We start from the raw sequence: 6,000 nt of genomic DNA, 5'->3' as shown, positions 1-6,000 counted from the left end.
TGAACTACTTCTTGCTATGATCCCTATTATTAAGGTTATGCTGGATTTGCTCTTTGATCTTTTTCCCTTTATGTTGCTTGGCTGTTTGGTCTTCATGTTGGATGTTCTGTTTTACTTTAGCCTTTCACCTGACACTCTTTCATCTGATACACTTTAACCCCACTGACCTACCAATATCCTTTTACCTAGTTGTTTCACTTTTTACTGTAGATTTATAATTTACTATCCTTTAACTACAGTAAATCATTTAGTTTTTCCCATATTTCTTCATTTGGTAATTGGATATTGATCATTTTTCTGTATATCTCATCAACCTTTGTATATTTGGAAAAAGAGGGCTTATTAATAAACAGGTGTTTTACCTCATGCTGGAGGTAAAACAAGTTTTCAAACATGTGGTACAACTTTGCTTGTTGGCATGCCCTTTATGGATGAAATGATTACCTGTTCTTTGGCCACTTCCCTGATCTTCTTGTTGTAATCTGCCTGTGTCATTAACTTGTCATTTATTACTAAGGGATTAGGTAATCCCTTTTCCTTCAAAAGTTCAAACTTATCCATGAACCTGTCAATGGCTAGTTGCATGTTCTAACACTTATCTTCTAAATTCAACATCAAATTCCTCTTGGTGAGGACTCTTCTGACTTCCAAAATTGTACCCATCCTGTCAGGTATCTCAAGCTCTTGTAGCTCATACTTATTCTCGGAGTTGAGGAAGTGGATGATTCTTGCTACTTCCTCTAGCATATCTCCAAGTTCTGTTTAACCCTTTCAATGGCTTCTGTAGCCTGCTTTATTAAATCTATCTGCTCAAATATGACCTGGATGGATGGCCAAATATCATTGATAGAGTTAATGATATTGGCCCACAGTTTCTCTTTAGCCTTACCTATAGGCTCAATCAATGTCAGTTCTTTCTCCAGGCTTTTTATCCTTTCATTCATCCTTGCATCCTTTTGTTGTTCTTCTTTATGCATGATCTGGGCAAGCTTGCAATCTGTCTCAAGGCTGCTGACTTTCTCCTTCAGTTTGTTCATCTCATTGGTCTGAATGGACATTTCTTCCATTGCTTTGACCAGTCTGTTTGCTTCTTCACTTGTGGAGGTTGTTGCTGTTGATCCTATTGTTGATGTAGTATGTGCAGATGTTGATAGTGCAGTGGCCATTGGAGCAGTGGGAGCTAATGCTGCTACCAGAGTAGAAGGTATAATTGTGGTCACTGTTGGAATGACAGTTGCAGGAGCATTATCAATGGTAGTTTTTTTTGAGCTGGATCAAGCTATCCAACTCCTTCTTCACCTTGTTTAACTGGTCATTCAGTTTCAACACCAAGTCCATCATCTCCTCATGATTGGTCTGGCTTTCTAGGACTTCTTTTGTCTGTGGGTGCTGCAAATGAGGCAACTTGAGCTGTTTCTTGAGGGCTGCATGTCCTCATTCTTATTTTTAATCAGTTTGTTTGTGGCCTTTACATCACTTGGGTCATGTCCCAGTTCAATAACCAAGTCCTCCAAGGAATTTATCCTGGTGTCTTTAGCCTGTGAAGAGGCACTCTCCAGCTTGAATTGAGTTGTTATATTGTCTAATGAATCCTACAACTTGTAAGCAGCCATGGCCTTTACTGTGAGGGTGGAGTAGATCATTTCTCCAACCTACTTGTGAAATTCTATCTGATCAATGGGATGAACATCCCTGACCAAGACCTCAAAATTTGTCTTCTTCTAGTCTGCTAAGGTCTTTGGTTGTTGTACAGTGGGCTGCAAGAATGAGACCTACATTTTTCCTTCTTTGATGTCAAATGTTGACATCAATCTGGTCTGGTTTGGTGGTGTGAGCTTGAGATATTGGGCATATGTCTCTGCCTTCAGTCTCTCATTCCTCATTTTGATTTCTTTAAATCTGTCTTTGATGTCCTTTTCCTTGTTAGCTTGCCTAAGATAGGAAGAAATCTCCATGCTCGGCTATCTATCTATCAACTGTGTGTTGGATGTTGAGGGCTGTTGTGTTTTCCCTGATGCAGCTAGTTCTTTACCTTTCTGTCCCATTGCCTCAGTGTCAATTATTTCTTCTGATGCAATGTTATCCTCCTGTTCAAAGACATGATTCATGATATGAGCCATTTGCAGCGAAGTACTTTCTTTGTGTGATTATGTCACCTCCTTATGTGTTTGATAATCTTAAATGTGTTCTAAATTTAAATGAATTAACTAGAAATATCACTCAAAATTTGTTTAATTACACTCTGTTTTGCACAGTTAGTCATTTGCATGTTTTCCTCTGATACCCAAATTTGAGAACCCTTAATTTCTCTCCCATCCTGGTTGACTTCTTTCATTCCTTCCAAAGTCCGGCCTAGGGAATCCTTAATTTCTCTCTGGATCCGATTTCAGACCATTCCACCATTTAGCCTTTAAGTTCTGTAGTAACTCATCTATCTTTCCCTGTAGACACTGTTTTTAGAACTGAATCCAGTCTTATTTGTCTGACATTAGACTCCATAGCCCAATGGTAGAAGCAAACCTCTTTTCATCTAAGTAAAGTGATCCCACCACCCAATTTCAAAACAAAACCCAAGTGCAAACAATAACTAGCATAAAATCATCTTAACTAAAAAAAAGTTAAATTATAAAGAGAGAACCCTCTTTGAGCATCAGGAAGGCTAGGTCCTAATCTCCAAAAGTGGTTTGTGGTTACCTTTGACTTTTCTTTCTTCATTAACTTCAAAAGAAATATCAGAGTGATAATAGTCGGCAGGCCTACACAATGGAATACATCTCTCTTTCATAAGTGGGATACTTCCAGACTGTGTCTGAAAGTGTCTCACTGTGATATGCCACTGGATGCCCATGTTGAGTAAGGACTGCCCCAATAGCATAGTCAGAGGCATCTGTCTCGATCTCAAATGGTTGTTGCAAGTCTGGTAATGTGAGAATTAGTGTTGAGCAGAGGCGTTGTTTCAACTCTGCGAATCCCTTCTATTGAGATTCATACTAAAATAATTTTGTTTTCGCTCCTCCTTTTGTGACTTTACTCAAGGGCCAAGTGATATGAGAGAACCCCAACACAAACCTATGGTAGAAATTGGCAAGACCTAGAAAGTTGCGGAGCTCCGTCAGAGTGGTTGGGGCTGGCCAATCCCGAATGACTTGGATTTTGGCTAGATCAACATGAAACCCCCATTCATCAATAATATATCCCAGATACTAAACCTAAGTCACACCAAAAGTGCATTTCTCCAAATTCGCACACAGCTTGCGTTGCTGCAGTGTTTGAAGAACCTGTTGAATGTGGTGGAGGTTTTCTTCCCAACTCTGGCTGAAGATCGGGATGTCATCCAAGTATACCACTACAAATGAGTTAGTGAATGGCCACAAGATGTCATTCATAAGCCTTATGAAGGTTACAGGAGCATTCATCAACTTGAAAGGCATAACCAACCATTCGAAAAGGCCCTCCTTGGATTTGAAGGCAGTCTTCCACACATCAGAGGGTTTGATTGGTACCTGGTGATATCTAGAATTCAAGTCGATCTTGCTTAAATATTCCCCCCCTTGAGTTGGTCCAGAAGGTCATCAATCTACGGGATCGGGTACCTATTTTGAACAGTGATCTTATTCAACACTCGATAGTCAACACAAAGTCTCCAAGTCCCATCCTTCTTCTGTACCAACACGATCGGGATCCCACAGGAAAATGAACTTGATAAAATGTGACCTTTCTGCAACAACTCCTGAATTTGCCTCTTGATTTCATCATTCTCCAAAACAGAGCACTAATAGATTGGTCCATTGGGCAACGGCGCACCTTGGGTCAAATCGATGGAGTGCTTGACCTGATAGTGCAGAGGCACCCCTGCAGGGGAGGTGAAGATGTCCTTGTACTCCTCCACAACCTTGTCCATCTGTTGTTTTCGTGCGGAGGGGACCTGTCTGGAGGTTGTAGCCACCATCTTATTCTTTCCTTGGACGCCATATCATCAGGAAAACAAATTTCTCGATTTTTGAAATGAGCTTACTACATTGTTTTGTAGTAACCAGAGAGATGGTGATAGGCAGTGCTACCTTCGGTATCCGGTACAACTTATTTCCCAATGTAACAATAACAGTGCGATGCCTTGACTCATACACAACATTTCACTTCCACTAGTATGGTTGGCCTAATAATACATCACAAACATTAAGGGGAGCAACATCACATAATACATCATCCGTGAAGGGCTTGATGTTGTACGGAAGGCAACAATGTTGGCTCACACACAGACCCCGTCCTTGGTGAAGCCACCCGATGGTGTATGATTGTGGGTGTGTTGTGGTCGGTAAGCCCATTCGCTTCACGAACTTTGCTAAAATTATGTTCTTTTGGCTCCTGTTGTCATAATGAACTGTAAGGGGGAACCCTTTACCCATATCTGGGAGTGGAAGAGATGCTCCCCCTCCTATGGATCTTTGAGTTCCTCCTTATAGATCTTTGTGGTGGTGATGGTGGCATTGGGTTCCACATCAATAATCTACTTCCCTTTGTCATTTCCTTTGTCGGGTTCTGACTCAGACACAGAACATGCATCTGATTCTAAAGCCTTCATTTCGGCCACTAGTGACTGCTTGGCTTGACACTCACTTGTTTTGTGGTTGGAGCTCTTATGGAACTCACACCACTTTCTCGTGTCCTTGTTCGGCTTCACAGTGTTGTCATTTCCTTATGGCTTTGGTGGGTTGTCCTTGGCCATCCTGCCTTAGATTTGTCATTTGTTCTGCGGTTTGGGGGCACCTTTCCCTTACTTCAGATTGGCAGATCCACAATCTTGCTTCTTCTGTTTAAACTTCTTCTCGATCTTGATGGTGTATCGATACGCCATGTCGAGCGAGGAGATGTCTAGGAACTCCATCTCGTCTTAGACGTATCTATGTAGGCAGCTGCGGTACTTGAGTACCAAATGTTTCTCAGAATCCTTGATACCCAACTTCGTGCGAAGGACATGAAAAAAATTGTAATCTCTGGCACATCTTGGTCCCTTCCCTACCACAGCGTGGTCCACTTTATGTATTTGTCCTCGTAGCTCTCGACAGGGTAGTACTGCTCCTTGATGGCATCCTGGAATGAATTCCAAGTGGAAGCGGCTGAAAACAGTGAGGTTGTACTTTCATCCTTCTGCTCACAATAGGTTTCCCACCAGTCCTTGACGTGGGGGGCAGCTTTGAGAAGAGAAAAAGTAATATTTTCTCAGCTGGAAAAATCATGAATAGAAAACTATCCTTCAAGTAGATTCAACCATTTATCTACTGTGTCTGCATTTTTTTAGCCCTCAAATACGATAATTTCAAAGTTTACTTGTACCTTAAAAGGTGTGGAGCCTCCAAAATGGCTGTTGGATGTGGATGCATCGACCGTGGGAAACCGTTGAAGGATCTGGGAAACAATATCCATCATCGCGTTCCTCTGTTTCTCAAGGGAATCCTCGAGCAATATCTTGATAGGATCTCCTGCTCCCTCGTCTTTCTTTCCCCCCCATGGGAGGTCGTCGGGACTTTCGAGGCTGGTCTTGCAAGGGTTCAACTAGTTCGAGCCCTAACTCCTTATATCTCGACCTCGTTGGGGACATGCAAAGAAAAATAGAGAAAGAGAAGACCGCTTTGATACCACTGATCCGAATTTAAACAGGAACGCAAAAAGTTATATATATATAACCATAAATATATAGATGCAATAGAAATAACACTATCTTTCATTAATATCAAATAATGGATTATGCTTACAAATAGAATGGAAATGAGACTAGCTCAGGCGATGGTAGCTTATCTCTGAGAAGAGATGTGGTGGCCACATGCCTTTGAACTGAGTTACAATGAGGCTCAAGGGCCTTTTTATTATTGAATAATAATAGAAAACCCTAAACGATGAAAACCCTAACTTGAAGAGATGTAACACCAAGAGCTTATGGGCCCCGTTGGGGTTAGTTGGGCAACCAACTTCTCGGGGTCGTAACTTGGTCATATTATCTCT

Source organism: Pinus tabuliformis, chromosome 2_2 (genome assembly GCF_031772625.1).
Source record: "Pinus tabuliformis cultivar Carrire ecotype Pingquan chromosome 2_2, CPIR1, whole genome shotgun sequence".
Taxonomy (NCBI): Eukaryota; Viridiplantae; Streptophyta; class Pinopsida; order Pinales; family Pinaceae; genus Pinus; species Pinus tabuliformis.
The sequence above is the reverse complement of the archived record's forward strand: the minus strand, read 5'-3'. Positions refer to the sequence as shown.